General features: G+C 43.9%; 1 long non-coding RNA gene and 1 other non-coding gene across 4 annotated transcripts in view; both read right to left on the bottom strand.

The window, feature by feature from the left end:
* The window catches only part of LOC112831546 (uncharacterized), a 50,757-nt gene extending 32,205 nt beyond the window's left edge, over window positions 1–18,552 (bottom strand). The window contains exons 1-4 of one of the 3 annotated variants that reach the window (XR_012375312.1): window positions 18,394–18,552; window positions 16,916–16,956; window positions 13,834–13,949; window positions 1,293–1,405 (exon numbers count right to left, since the gene is read on the bottom strand). This is a non-coding gene — a long non-coding RNA (uncharacterized lncRNA). Of the gene's footprint in view, window positions 1–1,292; window positions 1,406–13,833; window positions 13,950–16,915; window positions 16,957–18,129; window positions 18,221–18,393 lie in introns of those variants that run through there. The other 2 variants (XR_003210175.2, XR_012375313.1) reach the window with 2 other exon arrangements.
* On the bottom strand, window positions 9,481–9,587 carry LOC112831564 (small nucleolar RNA U13). Its single transcript, XR_003210185.1, has one exon. It is a non-coding gene; the product is annotated as a small nucleolar RNA U13 (small nucleolar RNA).
* Window positions 18,553–21,379: the final 2,827 nt, after the last annotated feature.

The following is a 21,379-nucleotide window of genomic DNA, read 5'->3' as shown; positions in this document are numbered from 1 at the left end:
CTACTTGTGCTCTCTCTCCCCTCCTCTCTCTCTGTCAAATAAATAAATAAAATCTTTAAAAAAAAAATACTCAATTAACCCAAACAATAAAGGAACAAAAAACAGAGGGGACAAAGAGAAAATAAATATCAAGATGGCAGACTTAAAACCAATCTATCAGTAATTACATTAAATGTAAATGGAATAAGGATTCAATAAAATAGATAAATCTCTGACTGAAGAGAGAAAATATAAACTACCAAAATCAGAAATGAAAGAGAAGACAACTCTACAGAACCTAAAGAATAATAAGATAAAATTATGAACAACTTTATGTCAATATATTTATTGGTTTCAATGAAATGGACAAATTCCTTAAAAATATAATTTACTAAAACATATGAAAATATAAAATATATGAATAGTCTGTTATCTATTAAAGAAATTGAATTCATAGGGGCACCTGGGTGGCTCAGTCGTTAAGCGTCTGCCTTCAGCTCAGGTCATGATCCCAGAGTCCTGGGATCGAGCCCCGCATCGGGCTCCTGCTCGGCGGGAGGCCTGCTTCTCCCTCTCCCACTCCCCCTGCTTGTGTTCCCTCTCTCACTGTGTCTCTCTCTGTCAAATAAATAAAATCTTAAAAAAAAAAAAAGAAATTGAATTCATAATTAACAACATTCCCACTAGAAAACTCCAGGCCCAAATGACTTCATTGGTGAATTATCCCAAATATTTAAGGAAGATATAACACCAATTTTATATAAACTCCTTCAAAAAGAGGAAGAGAAGGGAATACTTCCCAACCTGTGTTACAAAGCAGCATAACTCTGATACCAAAGCCTGTTACTATATAAAAAGAAAATTGCAGGTAATATCATTCATGAACACAGACAAAAAATTCACAAATTGAAAAATATTACCGAGTTGTAAAACAAAATATTAGCAAATTAAACCCAGCAATATATAAAAATGATAATCATATCCATATAGATTTTATACCAGTAATACAAGGTTGGTTCAACATTCAAAAAATCATGGGGTGCCTGGCTGGTTCAGTCAGTAGGGTGTGTGACTCTTGATCTTGGGGTTTTGAGTTTGAGGCCCACATCAGGTATAGAAATTACTTAAAAACAAAATCTTAAAAAAAAAAAAGAAAAATCAATGCAATCTACCATATTAGTGTAATAAAGGAGAAAAATCAGATACCATTTCAATAAATACAGAAAAAGTATTTGACAAAATTTAATACCTATTCAAGATAAAAATTCTCGGGGTGCCTGGGTGGCTCAGTCAGTTAAGTGTCTGCCTTCGGCTCAGGTCATGATCCCAGGGTCCTGGGATGGAGTCCCGAGTCGGGCTCCCCGCTCAGCGGGGAGTCTGCTTCTCCCTCTGCCTCTGTCTGCCGCTCTGCCTACTTGTGCTCTCTCTGTCAAATAAATAAATAAAATCTTTAAAAAAAAATAAAATTAAATAAAAATTTTTTAAAAATTCTCGCAGAGATGGTAGATAATTACTTCAAATTAATAAAGAGCATCCATGAAAAATCTATAGTAACATCATACTTATTGGTGAAATAATGAGTGCTTTCCCCCTAAGATTAGAAACAATGCAAAGATGTCTACTCTCAACACTGGTCAACATCGTAATGATGGTCCCAGCCAGTGTAATGTAAGAAAAAGAAATAAAAAGCATTAATATTGGATATAAATAAGTAAAGCTGTCTTTATTTACAGACTACATGATTGTGTAAATAGAAAGTCCTAAATAGGGGCGCCTGGGTGGCTCAGTTGGTTGAACATCCAACTCTTGATTTGGCCCAGGTCATGATCTCAGGGTCATGGGATCGAGTTCCACATCAGGCTTTGCACTGACTGTGGAGACTACTTGGGATTCTCTCTCCCTCTGCCCCCCCCACCACTCATGCACCCACGTGCACACACTTTTTCTCTTAAAAAAAAAAAGGTCCCAAAGAATATACAAAAAAGCTACTAGGATGAGTGAGTTTAGCCAAGTGGCAGGATACAAAGTAAATATTAAAGACAGTGTAGTAGTGATGTAAAGTCAAATCAGTGGAACAGAAGAGAGAGATCAAAAACAAATTCTTTTTTTTTTAAAGATTTTATTTATTTATTTATTTATTTATTTATTTATTTGACAGAGAGAGACACAGTGAGAGAGGGAACACAAGCAGGGGGAGTGGGAGAGGGAGAAGCAGGCTTCCCGCGGAGCAGGGAGCCCGATGCAGGGCTCAGTCTCAGGACCCTGGGATCATGACCTGAGCCGAAGGCAGACGCTTAAAGACTGAGCCACCCAGGCATCCCTCAAAAACAAATTCTCACATGTAAATTGATTTTCAATAAGCATCAAAATAATTCAATGAAGAAAAAAACATTCTTTTTAATATATACTGTTGGAGCAACTGGATATCTACATTATAAAGAATTAACCTTGATCCCTATCTTATACCAAATATAAAAATTATTTTGAGGGGCACCTAGGTGGCTCAGTCATTAAGCATCTACCTTCAGCTCAGGTCATGATCCCAGGGTGCTGGGATTGAGTCCTGCATCGGGCTCCCTGCTCTGTGGGAAGCCTGTTTCTCCCTCTCCCACTCCCCCTGCTTGTGTTCCTGCTCTCGCTATTTCTCACTCTGTCAAATAAATAAATAAAAAGTTTTTTAAAAAAAATAAATAAATGTAAAATCTAAAACCATACAATTTCTAGAAGACAACATAGGAAAATATCTTTGCAACCCTAGGATAGGCAAAAATTTCTTAGAACACAAAAAACACTAATCAAAAGAAAAAGCTGGGGGTGCCTGGGTGGCTCAGTCATTAACCGTCTGCCTTTGGCTCAGATCATGATTCCAGGGTCCTGGGATCGAGCCCCACATTGGGCTCCCTGCTCCGTGGGGAGCCTGCTTCTCCCTCTCCCACTTCCCCTGCTTGTGTTCCCTCTCTCATTGTGTCTCTCTCTGTCAAATAAATAAATTAAAAAATTTTTAAAGCTGGGCGCCTGGGTGGCTCAGTTGGTTAAGCGACTGCCTTCGGCTCAGGTCATGATCCTGGAGTCCCTGGATCGAGTCCCGCATCGGGCTCCCTGCTCAGCGGGGAGTCTGCTTCTCCCTCTGACCCTCCCCCCATCACATGTGCTTTCTCTCTCATTCTCTCTGTCTCTCAAATAAATAAATAAAATCTTTAAAAAAAAAAAATTTTTAAAGCTGATAAATTGAACTTCATCAAAATTAAATTTTTCTGCTTATCAAAAAAAATGAAAAGGCAAGTCTTAGATTGGGAGAAAAATATTCACAATACATATATATGACAAAGGATTTATAATTAGATTATATTTTTTAAAAAAAACTCCAAAAACTCTGGGGTGCCTGGGTGGCTCAGTCAGTTGAGCATCAGACTCTTGGTTTCAGCTCAGGTCATGATCTCATGGCTTGTGGAACTGGGCTCCACATTGGGCTCCCCGCTCAGCAGGGAGTCTGCTTGAAGATTCTCTCCTTCTGCCCACCCCCGAACTCGTGCTCTCTTTCTCTCTCTCTAATAAATAAATCTTAAAAAAAAAAACTCCTAAAACTCAATAAAAAAAAAGACCAACCCAATTTATTTTTTTTCAATCCAATTTATAAAAACAGGCAAAAGGCTTGGACATTTCATAAATGAAAGTATAAAACTGGCTAATAAACACATTTAAAGATACTAATTATCTAGTATCTTTAGTAATTGTAAAAAAATTTAGTAAAATTTAGTAATTTAGTAAATAAATTACTAGTCATTTAGTAATCTCTAGTAATTACTGTGAAAATTAATAAAGGGAAATCTCACTAAAGTGGACTTGGAGGCTGGAAGAAGAGCCTACCACTCAAAATAAATTACAGGAAAAACTGTCAATTACAGATCCCAAGAGAAGAATGTCAATAGGAAAGAATCATCAATTGCAGACCCCAACAGGGAAAGATTTACATTGCATCTCCTAGAAGAAATCAACTACCCTTTCAACTTAGCCAATGAGAGATTGTTGCCACCCTGAACTCTTTTGCTTTTCTCCAATGGACTTCCATTCAAAACAGCCCCTTCTTTGTTGGACTTGCCTATGGTTTTGCTGTAACTTGGGTGTCCCGGATTGCAATTCTCTGTCATTCCTGAATAAACCCATTTTTGCTGGTAAAATAACTTGACTGCTTTATTTTTAAGGTTAGCATTATGAAAATGCGAATCAAAACCACTGTGGGATCCCACTACATACATATTAGAGTGGCCGACATGAACAAGACTGACAAGACCAAGTTTTGTCAGGGACATGGAGCAACAGGACCTCTCACCCACTGCTGGTGGGAATGTAAATTGGCATAAACACTTGCAGTTTCTTATAAAGCTAAAATATACTTAATACGCCACTCAGCAGTCCTACTTGCAGATTATTTACCCAAGAGAAAAAAACAAAAAATCTATGTCAGCACCAAGACCCTCATGTGAATATTGATAGCTTTATACAAAACAGCCAAACTATGGAAAGAGCCCAACAAATGGTGGATGTATAACCAATCTGATGGACGCATACGGTACATTATTACTCAGCACTCAAAAGAAACAAACTACTGAGGGGTAGGGTTTTGTTATAAACAAACAGGGGCACCTGGGTGGCTCAGTGGGTTAAGCCTCCAACTCTTGATTTCGGCTCAGGTCATGATCTCAGGTCGTGGATTGAACCCCATGTCTGGCTCTGTGCTCAATGCAGGGTCTGCTTCTCCCTCTCCCTCTGCTCCTCCCCCTGTTCTCTCTCTCTCTCAAATAAATAAAAAAATCTTAAAAAACAAACTACTGATAAACATGACATGGATGTATCTCAAAATCATTGTGCTAATTGAAAAAAGTCAGATGCAAAAAACGAAATGTCAGATGAAATTCTAGAAAAAACCATAAAGAAAATAAAGCAATGGAACCTCTCATATCATGCTAGAACACAGTAAAACCATTTTGAAAAAAGGTTTGGCCATTTCTTTTTTTTTTTCTTCTTTCTTTTTTTTAAAGATTTATCTATTTGACAGAGAGAGAGACAGCAAGAGCGGGAACACAAGCAGGGGCAGTGGGAGAGGGAGAAGCAGGCTTCCCACTGAGCAGGGAGCCCGATGCAGGGCTCGATCCCAGGACCTTGGGATCATGACCTGAGCCGAAGGCAGGTGCTTAACGACTGAGCACCCAGGCGCCCCTTTCTTTTTTCTTTTTTAAGATTTTATTTTTAAGTAATCTCTACTCCCAATTCGGGGCTTGAACTCACAACCCTGAGATCAAGAGTCATATGTTCTACTGACTGAACCAGCCAGGTGCCCCTGCCATTTCTTATCAAGTCAATCATATACTTTTCTTCTGACCCAGCAATTCTACTTCTGGGATTTATTCAAGAAAATGAAAATATTAAATATTATTCAAGAAAATATTTATTCAAGAAAAGGAAAGGAAGGGAGGAAATGAAAATATTTGTCCGTGAAAGGAATGTTCACATCAGCTTCGTTCATAGTAGCCAAACCTGGAAACAATTAAGTTGTCCATCAACAGGTGAATGGATAAACAAATTGATACAGGGAATACTACACAATAAAACTGTTGATAAATGCATGAACATGGCTAAATCTGAAAAACATTAGGCTGTGTGAAAGAAAATGCAAATGAGTACATACTTCATGATTCTATGTATATGAAATTCTAGAACAGGTAAAACTATGATTATAGAAATCATTATAATGGTTGCCTGTGGAGTGTGGAGTAGAAGTATTATATATAAATTATAATCTCAAAATTTTTTTAGTCAGTTGAAACAGGGGTGCCTGGCTGACTCAGTCGGTAGTGTGTGAGTCTTGCTCTCAGGGTCATGAGTTCAAGTCCCAAGCCGGGCCTAGAGCTTACTTAAAATAAATGAATGACGGGTGCCTGGCCAGCTTAGTTGGTAGAGGGTGTGACTCTTGATCTTGAGGTCATGAGTTCAAGCCCCACGTTGAAAAATAAAAAATAAATAAAATGAATGAATTTGATTAAGTAAAATAAAGTTGAAACAGGGATTCAGCTAGTATACAGAATGCCATCAGTCTTACATACTTGTAAGAAGAGGGGTTGTAGACTTGACTTTTAGCTTGTTAGTGACAGAAGCAAAGAATGAAAAACAATTGGTTACGTGATTGCAGCCAAAAGATCAGAAAAAAATCAGCTCAGTATTTTCACAATTTTTGGAACTGGGATATGACTGAGCCTCATGGTGGACAAGATTCTCAACAATAGCCTCAGTTTCCACACAGCATTTCATTTGGCTGTGGTTTAAAAGGTCTTGTGATGAAATGAAGTTCAATTCAAGCAATTCCAGGAGAGGTCATGACACATCCTCTGATGGTCTAGATCTTTCTAAGGGCAAGCATTTGATGTCTCAGGAGAAATGGCGTCAGGGCAGACATCACCTCCACAGAGGGCTCTTCCAGCCCCTAAAGTTGAGCAACCCAAGATGCTGCCACAATACCACACTTTTTCTCCTAGCCCTTATCCCTGGTTGACATTGCTTACACGGCTACTGTCTAATTATACAACTAGAATGGTTGCTCCATGTGGATAATGACCTTAACTTGCATTGTCCGTCATCCTACACCTAACACCGAGGCGGGGCCCAGTAAAGACTCTGAATGAAAGAACGGCCTGTCTTTGACACGATCTTTTATTTCTCCCAACCATTTGATGGCAACCACATCCATCCAACTCAGGCTAAACAACACAGTCATTCGAGCACATAAGGAAAGACAGCAAACATTGCTGGGCCCACTCTCACTACCCTGTACCAGTCCCTTAGAAGTTAATGCTGGCTTCCCAACATTTCCAGAATCAGACTCTCCTACCACCTACCCTGATTCCTCTGGCCTCACTATATCTTGCCCAGTTTTGCCCTAGCCTCCTACCACGGCTTCCTACTCTGACCTTTGCCCCTCACCACTCCCATGTCGTTCCCAGTATAGCAGAGCAGAAGACAGATCTTGCCGTTCCTCTGCTAAACACTCATGTGGCTCCACCTCACTCAGAGCGGAAGCCCAAATCCTCCCCAGGGCCTCACAGGCCTGATGTGAGCAGGAACACTGTGTTTCTTGTCTCTCACCCAACCCCAGCCCGAGTGTGTCTGGAACTTGCCAGACTTTTGCTATGGCTGCTCCTCAGGCCTGGAATGCTCTTTCCTCAGAGACCCATTGAGCAGATTTCCTTGCCTTCTTCACATCTGCTCGAATCTCGCCCTCTCAATGAGATCTACCCTGACCACCCTATTTAAACATGAAATCTGCCCTCTTCTGCCATAAACACAAAGGGCTTACTATATGCCAGGGACTGTTCTGAGCCCTTCAGGCTTTCTTCCTGGGTCCCATGTGCCAAAACCATTTTATTTCTGCCCTTCTCCCCCGGGGGAACCTTAGCCGCCTGCCCAAGTCCTGGGGGCATCTCTCTGGAATGTTAATCACTAGGAACTGTTTCAAACAAGGCTATAAGTTTCCTTTTGCCCCTGAAAAGGGGGTGTTAACTACCAATATCACAGCTTCCTAGGGGGCCAGGTGTGCCTGGTGATGGGGAATCATGTGCCTCTCGCGTGAACGATCCTGGAGAATTCTTAGCCAAGGGAGCAACTGTGAACACTTTCTGAGACCACTATTAGTAAAGACCCTCAGGGGGAATGCTGGCTAACCTCCTCCCCAGCCCACCTCAACCATGACCTACCTTTACAAGCCTGGATCTTAGAACTCCAGCAGCTCTGTATTCAGAATGGTTGCTTGAGCCTGCTCTTAAGCAGAAGACACTACAGACAAGTACCAGGGAGAACTAAGAGGGCCTTGGGCTTATTCCCAGAGCCGAGATACAATTCCCAGAGGTGGCAGTGACCAAGCAATCTTCCAGATTCCCTGGACCTATTTCAACATGAGACAGCCCTTAGCTTTCTCTTCTCGATGAATAACAACACCTTATCTTTGGGTGTCACGGTTCTAAATCACTTAGTCTTTCTTCTTGGGTCCCAGGTCCCAAAAACACTGTAATCTCTGTTCTTCTCCATTGGACTTGAAGGCTCCCATCTGGCTCCTCAAATCTGAAACTTAATGGAATCCTCAAGTGACCAGAAGTTAAAATCCTCAGGGACCTCCTTTTTTTTTTTTTTTTTAATAAAGTTGCCTCGATTTTATTTTTTTTTAAGAATTTATTTATTTATTTGAGAGAGAGAATGAGATAGAGAGAGAGCATGAGAGGGGAGAGGGTCAGAGGGAGAAGCAGACTCCCTGCTGAGCGGGGAGCCCGATGCGGGACTCGATCCCGGGACTCCAGGATCATGACCTTAGCCGAAGGCAGTCGCTCAACCAGCTGAGCCACCCAGGCGCCCTCAGGGGCCTCCTTTCTAATCCTGTTCAAATTCTATGCCATCTTTTTGTGTCACTGAATATTTTCAACAGGTCCTGGAACTAGGCTGTTCATCTCACAAAGTAACATTAATAATCTGTCTCTGTAAAGCACTTTATGGTTTACAGATTTTTTTTTTTTTTACATTCCTTCTGTCACTTGAGGCAAACAAGATGTTACATATCTGCTAGAGAACACGCCTTTAACAGTAGACACTTTTGGGGGCACCTGGGTGGCTCAGTTGGTTATGCGTCCAACTCTTGATTTCAGCTTAGGTCATGATCTCGGGGTCGTGGGATTGAGCCCCATGTCCAGCTCCATGCTCAGTGGGGAGTCTGCTTCAGATTCTCTCTTTCCCTCTGCCTCTCCCCCACCCCATGCTCTCACACTCTCTCTCTCTCTCTCAAATAAATCTTAAAAACAAAAACAGTGGACACTTTTTCTCTGCCTCTGAATTATAGATACAGAGTTGGAACAACAGAGCACTGAGGGTTTAAAGTCCATTTGCATTATTGACTTAGCACAATTCAGGCCAAAGAACCAGACTCTTAGCTTTGCAGGAACAACATTTTATTTTATTTTTTGTTTTATTATTATTATTATTTTAAGTAAGCTCTACATCCAACATAGGGCTCAAACTCACAAACCTGAGATCGAGAGTTGCATGTTCTACCAAATGAGCCAGCCAGGAGCCCCATTTTATATTTCTCTTGTATCGTCCCCTGTGTCTTTCTTTTTTTTTTAAGATTTTATTTATTTGAGAGAGAGAGAATGAGAGAGAGCACGAGAGGGAAGAGGGTCAGAGGGAGAAGCAGACTCCCTGCTGAGCAGGGAGCCCGACATGGGACTCGATCCCGGGACTCCAGGATCATGACCTGAGCCGAAGGCAGTCGCTTAACCAACTGAGCCACCCAGGCGCCCCTCCCCTGTGTCTTTCAATAGGTACATGGTAAATACTTATTAAAATATTTTTTATTACTTAGCATTGTATAATTCCCACAACCCTCTTTTTACTTCACTAAATGGGTAGTGCTACTAATGGGGATACATAAACTTGTTTATTGACTTCTAGACAGATTTTTTTCTATATCAGACAGGTAATGTGCCAGTGTTGTGATAAGGTTTGAGGGTAGTACATCTCACACAATAATAGCATGAACTCCCAATCGTCACATCTATGAGCCACAAAAGGATCTACAAATTTTTTTTATTAGACTTTTAATTTTTAGAGTGGTTTTAGGTTTAAAGCTAAATTGAGTGCAAAGTACAGAGATTTCCTCTACCCCCCTTACCCCCCCACAGTCATTGCCTCCCCACTATCAACATGCCCCACCACAGCAGTACACTTGTTACAATCAGTGAACCTACAATGACACGTCATTATCATCCGAAGTCCATAGTTTACATGAGGTTCACCCTTGGTGTTGCACATTCTATGGGTTTGGACAAAAGTATGATATAAATCCACCATTACGGCATCACACAGAATATTTTCTACCCTAAAAATCTTCTGTGCCCTGTTCATCTCTCCCTCCCCCAACCCCTGGCGACCACTCATCTTTTTATTACCTCCACGGTTTTGCCTTTTCTAGATGTTGTATAAGTGGAATCATATAGCATGTAGTCTTTTCAGATTGGCTTCTTTCACTTAGTTATATGCATTTAAGGTTCCTCCATGTGTTGTCATGGCTTGAGAGCTCATTTCTTTTTAGCGGTGAACAATACCCCATTGTCTGGATGGACCACAGTTTATTTATCCATTCACCTCCTGAAGGACTTGGTTGCTTCCAAGTTTTGGCAACTGCTATAAACACCCATATGCGGGTTTTCGTGTGGACATAAGTTTTCAACTCCTTTGAGTAAACACCAAGGAGCACAATTGCTGGATTGTATGGTGAGATTATGGTTAGTTTTGTGAGAAACCATCAATCTGTCTTCCAAAGTAGCTGTTCCATTTTGCATTCCCACCAGCAATGAATGAGAGTTCCTGTTGCTCCATATCCTTGAGAGCATTTGGTGTTGTAAGTATTCTAGATTTGGGGGATTCCAATAGGTGTATAGTGGCATCTCATTGTTGTTTTCATTTGCATTTCATTGGGGTTACATGATGTAGGGTATCTTTTCATATGCTTACTTGCCATCTGTTCTGGGTCTGTTAAAATCTTTGGCCCATTTTTTAATCAGGTTGTTTTCTTATCATTGCATTTTAAAAGTTCTTTGTATATTGTGGATAATAGTCCTTTATCAGTTATGTCTTTTGCAAATATTTTCACCCAGTCTGGCTTTTCATTCTCTTGACAATTCCTTTGCAGAGCAAAAATTTTTAATTTTAATGAAATCTAGTTTATAGGTTATTTCTTACATGGATCATGCCTTTCCTGTACCTAAAAAGTCCTCACCATCTCCATGATCATCCAGATTTTCCCCTATGTTATCTCCTAGGGGGTTCACAGTTTTGCATTTTACATTTAGGTCTATGATCCATTTTTTTTTTAAAGATTTTATTTATTTATTTGAGAGAGAGAATGAGAGAGAGAGAGCACGTGAGAGGGGGAGGGTCAGAGGGAGAAGCAGACTCCCTGCTGAGCAGGGAGCCCGATGTGGGACTCCATCCCGGGACTCCAGGACCATGACCTGAGCCGAAGGCAGTCGCTTAACCAACTGAGCCACCCAGGCGCCCTCTATGATCCATTTTAAGCCAAATTTTGTCAAGGGTGTATGGTCTCTGTCTGGATTCATTTTTTTGCATATGGATGTCCAGTTGTACCAGCACCATTTGTTGAAAAGACTCTTTGCTCCATTGTATTGCCTTTTCTCCTTGGTCAAGGAGCTGGCTGCTTTTACATGGCTTTATTTCTGGGTTCTCTATTCTGCTCCATTGACCCATTGGTCTATTCTTCACCAATACCACACTGGCTTCATTACTGTAGCTTTATAGGAAGTCCTGAACTTGGGTCGTATCAGTCCTCTTGGGATAGGGAAACTGAAAGACTGCAGAGAAATCTGCTTTTTGCTCCTTTTCCTGCTTCTATTCTTGCTAGGACCTGCACCCCTACTTTTACACAAGCCTCAGAATGCAAATAGCGTATGTCCTCCTTGTAAAGGACAAGGAGTTGGTGATTTCTCTAGAATAGACAACATCTAAGGAAGGACCGGGTGAGAATGACCAGACAAGCCATCATATGCATATTCCAGACCACTGGTGCTAGAAATCAAGACACCAAGACCCCCCGGGCCCCAAGGAATAACACCTGGACCTCATCTAACTGGTTCCTGGTTGCCTAAGAGGACACATACACCAGATTATAATCATCAGTAAAAATCCCTTTGCACAGCAAAAATTTGAGCAAAGATGAGACTCTCTCTCCTTTCCTTTCTGAGTTTCCCAGACATTCTGTCTGTACCTGAACTCTCTCTATACCTTCAATAAACTCTCCTCTCACCTCCTGCTGCTCCCATTTGATGTCTTCTGCATGCACCCTGGGACCGTCTTGGTCCTGTAGGACCCCCTCCAGATCCTCAGACCTGGCCTGCCTACATCACCCTGACTTCGTTCTTCTTCAATATTGAGTTGGCTATTCTTTTTGCCTCTACATATAAACCTTAGAACCTGTCAACATCCACAAAAGAACTTGTGGGATTTTGACTGGAATTGAACTGAATCTATAGACCAAGTTGAAAAGAACGAACATCTTGACAATATTGAGTTTTCCTATCCAAAGACATGAAATATCTCTCCATTTACTTAATTCTTCTTTAATATCTTTCATCAGAGTTTCATGGTTTTCCTCATATAGATCTCACACAATATAATTTTTTTTTAAAGATTTTATTTATTTGACAGAGAGAGACACAACGAGAGAGGGAACACAAGCAGGGGGAGTGGGAGAGGGAGAAGCAGGCTCCCTGCTGAGCAGGGATCCTGATGCAGGGCTCGATGCAGGGCTCGATCCCAGGACCGTGGGATCATGACCTGAGCCGAAGGCAGAAGCCCAGCCACTGAGCCACCCAGGTGCCCCACAATATAAATTTTTAAAATGCATATGATGGGGGGGCACCTGGGTGGCTCAGATAAGCATCCGACTCTTGATTTCTGCTCAGGTCATGATCTCAGGGTCCTGGGATTGAGCCCCACATCCCTGCTCAGCACGGAGTTTGCTTGTCCCTCTACCTCTGCTTCTGCCCCTCCCCCTGCTCTCGCTCTCTTTCAAACAAATAAATAATCTTTTTTAAAAAATGCAACTGATATATTCAACATGGAGTTTGTCCATGTAATTGCTGTCTTTGAGATCAGGGTCATGTCTGTTTTTAAGCAGCAGATTGCCATGACATTTGCAGGTGTGGATATGAGAAATGCTCAAGAAGAGGAAGAGAATCTGGTAGTTCCGTTAGAATCTGGATTCTAGTCCCAGCTCAGCCACTAACTTGCTGTATGACCTCTGGCAAAACATTTCCCTTTCTAGGCCTTCATGAAGGGGTTAGGTTAGACCAGTGGATCCCAAAACTGACCCAGGGCTTAACTCCCAAATATTTTTTCAATAGGTCTAGGGTGGGACCTGGAGAAACCTGCTTAATTAAAATCTTCCCTGGTGTTTCTGATCTCTGGGATCCACTGACCTGTTTGGAGTAAAGGAGGTTGCCAAATTTTCACAACTCATGGTGCATCTAGTGTCTCCATAATTGTTTCATGACCCCCTAGGCCTACAGAAATACCTAACAGTTCTGTTCATTAAGTAGGTTAAGTCCAAACAAATTCAGTAAGTATGTCCTAAGAACTTAATGCCTGTTTGGCACCGCACACCTTCTCAAACCTTGGAATTAGGACTCATTGCCTGTTCCACATTCATCTACACACAATACTTTTTTTCACAACCACCTCCACAACCTCAGCTTTGCAAAGACAGGATGTGATCTAAAGGACTGTAATGTGAGCCGGCAGTTTTGTGCAGTACCAGACAGATGTCGTTTGTGTGATGGCCTGAATTGTGTCCACCCCCTTTCAACTGGTATGTTAAAATTCTAACTCTAGTACCTCAGATTGCGACTGTATTTGGACATAGGGCCAGTAAAGATGTAATTAAGGTAAAATGAGGTCACCCAATTGGGTGAGGTGGGGCCTCACCCAATTTGACTGGTGTCCTTATAAGAAGAGCTTAGGACACAAACGTGTGCACACAGATAAAAGACCACGTGAGGACACAGCAAGAAGGCAGCATCTGCAAGCCCACGAGAGGGCCTCAGAAAAAAGAAAACCTGCCGACGCTTGAATCTTAGGCTTCTGGCCTCCCAGAACTGTGAGAAAATAACTCTCTGCTGTTTAAGCCACACCGTCTGTGGTATTTTGTTATAGCAGCCTAGCAAACTCACACGGTAGGGTCAGCCAGCACATTTTCATTTGACATAATAAACATAAACAAACATTTCTGCCCTAATAACACACCTGATTCTTTGCTTCCGGCAGCTATCAGTTTGCAGTCAGGAGAGGGGCCCGAGGCCAGTGATTTAGGCGACCAGCTGGGAGGTGGTCGTGGTGTTTCGGAGAGAGCCAATCAGGAGCTGGAGAAGGATAGGAGCAGTGGGAAGGCAGAAAAGTGGACATATGGGGATATGTTTAGTGGTGAGAAGTAGTTCTGCTTCAGGATTTGCAGATGGAATTGTGAGTGACAGAGAGCAAAATCAAGGATAATTCCTAACTTTTTGTTAATAATATAGTTCTATTTCTACTGTGACTACGATCTTTTCATTCCATGAGTTTTATTAAGAGCCTGCAAAATGCCATGCCATGTCCAAGGTGCCAGGATGCAGAGGTGGGAAAGATAAGGTGCCTGCTTTCACTTAAGAGGGTGGATGTTGTTTTTCACAGAACTAGAATAATTCTAAAATGTGTACAGGACCACAAAAGACCCTGAATAGCCTAGCAATCTGGAGAAAGAAGAGCAAACGGGAGGTATCACAGTCCCAGGTTTCAAGATACACCACGAAGCTGTAGTAATTAAAATAGTATGGAACTGGCACAGAAAAAGACGCGCAGATCAATGGAAAAGAAAAGAGAGCACACTGGGGGCCTGGCTGGCTCAGTTGGTGGAAGATGCAACTCTTGATCTCAAGGCTCAAGTTCGAGCCCCACACTGGATGTAGAGATTACTTAAAACTAAAACCTTGGGGCGCCTGGGTGGCTCAGTCGTTAAGCGTCTGCCTTCGGCTCAGGTCGTGATCCCAGGGTCCTGGGATCGAGCCCCGCGTCGGGCTCCCTGCTCCACAGGAAGCCTGCTTCTCCCTCTCCCACTCCCCCTGCTCGTGTGCTCGCTTTGGCAGCACATATACAAACAAATGAGATCTTAAAAAAAAAAAAGATTTTATTTATTTATTTGACAGAGAGAGCACAAGAGAGGGAACACAAGCAGGGGGAGTGGGAGAAAGAAAAGCAGGCCCCCCGCTGATCAGGGAGCCTGATGTAGGTCTCGATCCCAGGACCCTGGGATCATGACCGGAGCCAAAGGCAGACGCCCAATGACTAAGCCACCCAGGCACCCCTATTTTTTAAAGATTTTATTTATTTGAAAGAGAGAGACAGCGTGTACGCACAAGTGGGGGGAGGGGCAGAGAGAGAGAATCTCAAGCAGACTCTGCACTTAGCATGGAGCCGGATGCCGGGCTTGATCCCGGGACCGAAGATCATGACCTGAGCCTAAATCAAGAGTCTGACGCTTAACTGACTGAGCCACCCAGGCGCCTACCCTGATTTAGATTTTAAAGAGATCAGTCAGGCTATTATGTGAAGAATAAGTTTTAGGTTGGCAAGTGAGGATGCTGGGAAGATAGTTAGGTGACTACTGTAGGACCGCAGGCAGCAACTGATGCTGACTCATCTGGGGTGGTAGGCGAAGGAGGTAAGAGGACAGATTTGGGATGTGTCTTAGACACAAATCAACTAGACTGGTACTTTACATGGCAAGTTCTGCTGTACAAAGATCTGGAGAGTCTGCCTAGTACTAGTCACAGGTGTTTAAGTTTGGAACATAGACAGATTTGCAGCCTTAAGGCTTTAGATTCAGACAGATGTGGATTTGAACTTTGGCTCTACCACTTAGTCACTGTGTGACCTGACACAAGTCATCTTCATCACCTCCGACCCTGTAAAATGGGGACAACAGTCTTTAGCTCAAAGGGTACATAAGATAATGTGTACAAAGCCCCTTGCACAGAATCTGGCCACACAGGAAGAGCTCAGCAGATGATAGCGGTTAGCATTTTTATCAGTTACTGGACACTTCCACATTCATTCCAATTAACTAACTGCAATAGTTCTTTTCCGGGCCTCCCTGCTTCCATTCCACCTGCTCCAATCCCTCCTCAGCTCCGCAGCAGGACTCCACCTACAGCATATACCCATCATGTCACTTCCCTTTTAAACACTGCCGTGGCTCCCACTGCCCACAGATTAAAACGCAAATGTCTCAGAATAACATCCAATGCCCTTCAAACTCGGGACCCCTGCCTGCCCACCTATCCATCCCCTTCTCACAGCCTGGCTTGTAGCCACGCCAGAATTTCCACCTGATGCTTTTTCATAAGTAACACCTAATTGATCCAAGGGTCAGATCAACGGCGAGCCCCAGTCATCATGATGTGTGCATCTATCACAGGAAACCAACGGCATTTTCAGACTTAATTGTCATCAGTGGAAGAAAATGCTCCCTCCAATTCAAAGTTTGCCGTGTAAGTCCCATGTTTTTGCTTTGCACCACTCTTTTGGAGATGTCAGGATTGTACTACGGGAACTGCTGCTGTTGGTATCCCCACAGCACCCATCATATTTAGAAAGGGGGCCGTAACATTCCCATGGATTTACAGATGTTCATCTCCTGTCCTACCAGTGGGAGTGGGCTATTTTCTTAGAAGGCTTGCTAATTGATTTTAAGGTGATCAGCTGAAATGAGCAAAAGGGATGGTAGGTTGTCATGAGGATTCAATAAAATACTCAAAAGCACCTGGTGTTAAGTAGCTGCTCATTAAATATTTGTCGACTCTAAACCTGGATCAACAACATGAAAGGTGTGCTTTAGTGAAAAGGTTTTCTTTTGGCAGGGACAGGGCTGGTTTACTTAGCCTTCCTAAGCTTAAGCCTCAGTTCTTAAAAAGATAAGAATGCCTCCTGCCTTTTCAGTTTGTTGAGGACAAAGGAGGTTACAGGATAAATGAAAACACTTAGGCCAAAAAACACCTGCCATACATCATAGACATTAGGAAACACACAGCTCATCTTCCCTTTTACAGGCCCAGAGGGACAAGTATCTCTCAGGATACTTGTCAGTGCTTGTGGTGACAGGCCTGTGTAGACCCCTCTCCATGTATTAAATATACTTTTCGAAAATGGGCATTTGATAATTAACTGCCAATTAACTGTACACATCCAGAAATGGTATCGCCAAATTAACTGCCATCATTTCATAAACAATTTAGGTTCCTTTTTTTTTTTTAATTTAGGTTCCTTTAACTGATACTTAAAAATCCCTACTTACATTTCTCATGTTCATTCCAAATAATTTGCTAGGAGGTGGACCTGTCAATAGGAAGGACAAAATTATTACTATTTACCACCAATGCCCTCAAAATAATCATTATTTAGAAAACCCAAAACAGTAGAAATTTTCAGAATTCAATCAACTCCCCATCCGACTCCCTCTCAGTTTTGACTTTGCCTAAAGGACTCCCCATAGCCCAGCCCAAACCAGAAAGTAACATTAAAAATAATAGTAATAGCTCCATTTTGGCGATTTGGGTTGCTGGGATAGAGCTGTTGGTAGTCCAGGAGGACAAGCAGATCCAGCAAAAGTATTATTCTAGACTAGTAGATGATGAGGTCACAGGAGTTTCTGAGCTTTATGCCCATCCGAGGCAGTTATCCTGAAAAACCTCTGATTTAGTCAATAGTAATGCTCTGGCAGTGCTCCCTGATCTAACAAACCTCTCTAGGACACAGTTTCTTCATCCGTCGAAGGAGGCTAATAAAAAAAGCTTACTTGGTGAGTTAATTGTGAGGCATTACCTATGACAACGTAATTGAAAATGCTTCACGGGTTGCAAAGCATTTACTTACATATTAGTTAATTAGTTTTCCTAAGTCCAGCCACTTTTACGGAGGAGGAAAGTGTGGCCTATAAAAAAAATCAAACGTCTTCCCAAGGGCGATTAGGGCAGAGCTCGCCCAGTTACGGCCATTCATCAAACCCTTCCTGGTTTTCAAAACCTGGTTCAAATACACGTTTTCCTCGGCCTGGCGCTCTGGGCCAAGAGCCAAAGGTCCCAGGTTCGTATCCCAGCTCTGCCTCTTCCACAATCCTAGGACCCATGCTTGTGCCCCATGTGCCTTCGCTGCCACCTCAAGAAGGAAGGGGTGGTGACCGAGCCCGTCCAGCCTGGGTGCTTAATAATGGCAGTTACCCCTGGTCAGCCCACTTATCACTCCCTTTTCTGTTTCCCCCGCGCACTGTGGTTGCAATCAAAGCCCGGGCACTCTAAGGGCTCGCTCGGGGCCAAGCACTGTGCTAATCGCGAGCAGCCCCACACCTCCGCGTACCTAAGACAAGGGGGGAGGGGTCTCGCCGCCCCCCGCCCCCAGGGGCGCAATCCCGGGGCGGTGTCCCAGCTCTGCCAACCCCCAGCTCAATAGTCCCCCGAGACCCGGCTGCCCGCTACGCCCCCAGCGCCTCGGTCCTACGCGGCCGGCACTGACCGGCCCCTCGCCCCCACAGCCTGGGCCCCACTGTCCAGGCGAGGTCGCGCCGCGCTCCTCCCCGCTCCGGCCAGGCTCGCTCCCGCAAGGGCTGCAGCCTCCCTGCCCGGGAACCCGCGGGTCGGGCGCGCGCCCGGGGCGGACCGCGGGACGGGGCAGGCGGGGCTGCCGGCGGTTGGCGCTCGGAGCCGGCGCGCGGCCCACGGCCACGTGGCCGCGGGCCCCGCCCCGCCCGCGACCACCGCCTCTCCCCTCCGCCTGCACCTGCACGGCCTGCCAGGGGAGCGCTGGGACGGAGCTACCCTTTGTCGTCCCATTTTGCAGACGAGGCGAACTGAGGCCTGCCCAGAGTCACCGGTCGCAGGCCGGCGTCAAAGCAGTTAGCACCGTGCGGGCCTGAGGTCGGGGTCCGAAAGCGTTGGGCTCCTCTCCTTTAGATCGCATTGACATGGAAGCCCTACGATGACAGGAACTGTGACGTCCTCTCTGCCCCCTCCCCCCAAGGTCTTGTAAAATAACTGGGGGGAAAGGCCAGGCAGAAGTGGGTGATTTGGTATGGAAAAGAGCACCCAGCCTGCATATCGGTGATGCAGGGGAGTTAATCCATATAATTTATGGGCTAGGGTAAGAGAGGAGACCAGCTAGGAGGCTGCAGGGGAATCCAGGGGAGGGATGATGGATTTAAGTGGTGGCAGTAGGGATAGAACAAAGGGGAAATATTTGAGGTAGGTTTTGGAGAATTAATGGGCTTTGCAGACGGATTGAAAGGACGGATGGAGAAGGAGGAATCCAGAAGTTCCTTGAGTGGTTTAGTAGTGCTATGTACTGAAATGGGGGAAACTAGAAGAGAAATAGGTATGGGGTAAGGGAATAAAGTGTTCTGTTGTGTGGTTTATGATGCAATGTCCAGTTGTCATCTATAAGGATGGGTATAGGAGTCTGGAGCTCAGATGACAAACACGTGGGCTGGAGATGTGATTTTGGGACATATAAATGGTATTTACCGTACTAAAAATAAAAGACCTCACTTATGGTGAGAAGTAAAGCGAAACAAAGCAGGCCCAGGGCAGAATCCTGGAGAATGCCAATACTCAGGGTTCAGGCCCTGCAATGGGGAGAGAACTGGCCAGAGAGGCAGGAGGAAGACCAAAGGGATCCCGAGAAAGGACAGCGTTTCAGGAAGGGTGGAATGTCAGTTGTGTCAGATCCTGCTGAGAGAAGAGAGGTGTGTCTGCACATCCGAGAAGTTGTATGTAAACTTGACAGAGCAGTTTTGGTGGAGTATGGGGACAGATGGAGAAGCAAGGAGAAGCAGAAGTGGAGGTAGTATGTGCAGACAAGTCTTCCAAAAAATTGGGGGTGGAATGCAGGGGACAGAGGAGGTGGGTTCAAGGGATTTATTTGTATAGTTTGGGTGACACAAGAGCACATTTGTGTTGCTCTTGGGAATGATCCAATAGAGCAGGAGAGATCAATGACCCCAGAGAGAGAGAGAGAGAGACATGGTGATTCATGGAAGGGAGGCCCTGAAAAGAGAGGGGTATATGAAATCTGTGTATAAAGGCATGACTCTGACCAGCCGAAAAGGGTACCTGTGCTACAGCATGAGACCCAGGCCCAGGAGCTCTGTGGCAGAAGGAATGACCACATGGTTCCAGTGGCCACTGTTGCTTAGCAACCTGTGCTTAGTAAGATGTTAGTAAGAGGTTTCAACTGAATTCCTAATTAACGGGTCATTTCAACTTATGCTAACGGTTCCTGTCACTGGGGTGCGCACTCTGCTTCTTTCCCTCTCCCAAAGTCTGGTACTTCAGACTCTTGTTGAAATGTTCTGAAACTAGGGCGCCTGGGTGGCTCAGTTGGTTAAGCGACTGCCTTCGGCTCAGGTCATGATCCTGGAGTCCCGGGATCGAGTCCCACATCATCGGGCTCCCTGCTCAGCAGGGAGTCTGCTTCTCCCTCTGACCCTCTTCCCTCTCGTGCTCTCTATCTCTCATTCTCTCTCTCTCAAATAAATAAATAAAAATGTTTTAAAAAAAAAAGAAATGTTCTGAAACTAATGGAAAGCCCAAATTTCTACTTTCTTGTACTGTTGATAAATGTATGCATCAAGATGTGAAAATTAGGGACTCTCACTCAGTCTTAAAGGGAGGGTGCCAAAGAATGCAGGATATAGATCTCCAGTTCAGAGCCCTCCAATGAACTCCACCCGCCTTCTTGCCCTCTTCCCCACAGGCATCTCAGACTAAATAGAGTCCTTAATACCTTCTATTCAACCACCCAACCTCATTCATTCATCCTACAGTTTTTAACCATTAGAGAACATGCTCCCAGCATCTACCCATTTGACATGTCTTCCCAGAGTCATTCTGGATTCCTTACTCTACCCACTCTATACAATTAATTACTGCCTCCAACACATTTCTCAAAAATTCTACTTTTCTGCATGCCCTCTGCGTCTGCGCTGGTCCAAGCCGCCATCATCCTTCATTGGGATCATTACAAGAGCCTTCTAACTGCTGTTTCTCTCAACCCATCTCCAATCCGTTCTCCACACTGCAACCAGAGAGTGGTCTTTTAAAGCATAATCAAATCAATTTACTACCCCACTTAAACCCTTCAAAGGTTTCCCATCACATTCTCCTGCCAACGAGCTCTTTGCCACCCTCCCTAACTTCTGTGTCTCTGGAATGCGCTTTCCCCAACAACCTTCCTACCTTAACTCGCTACTTCTCATCAGGCAAGTCATATCCCCTTCTAGGCGCTCCCTTCCCTAGTGTCCATCACTGCACCCTGCCAAGTACCTTCTCAGCTCAACTAGATGTTAAGTTTTCACTGTCCTCCTGCAGGAGGCAGTGAAATCCATGTGGATGGACAGAGATGTTCATCTGTGTCTCCCCAGAGTCCAGCACTGTGCCTGGCATGTAGGAAATAAATATTTGATGAACAGCATGATTAGCTATGAGCAGATTCCCTGCCCGTGTTGTTTATGGTTGTACTTTTTTTTTTAAAGATTTTATTTATTTATTTATTTATTTGAGAGAGAGAGAGAGCACGAGAGGGAAGAGGGTCAGAGGGAGAAGCAGACTCCCTGCTCCACGGGAAGCCTGCTTCTCCCTCTCCCACTCCCCCTGCTTGTGTTCCCTCTCGCACTGTGTCTCTCTCTGTCAAATAAATAAATAAAATCTTAAAAACAAACAAACAAAAAAAAAAACAAGAAGTGAGTAGGGAAAGCCGGAGAGGGTAGTAC

This window comes from Callorhinus ursinus, unplaced genomic scaffold, assembly GCF_003265705.2.
Source record: "Callorhinus ursinus isolate GAN/ISIS: 27379988/994484 unplaced genomic scaffold, GSC_fseal_2.0 scaffold48, whole genome shotgun sequence".
NCBI classification, from domain to species: Eukaryota; Metazoa; Chordata; class Mammalia; order Carnivora; family Otariidae; genus Callorhinus; species Callorhinus ursinus.
This window is presented reverse-complemented; position numbering and strand designations above follow the sequence as displayed.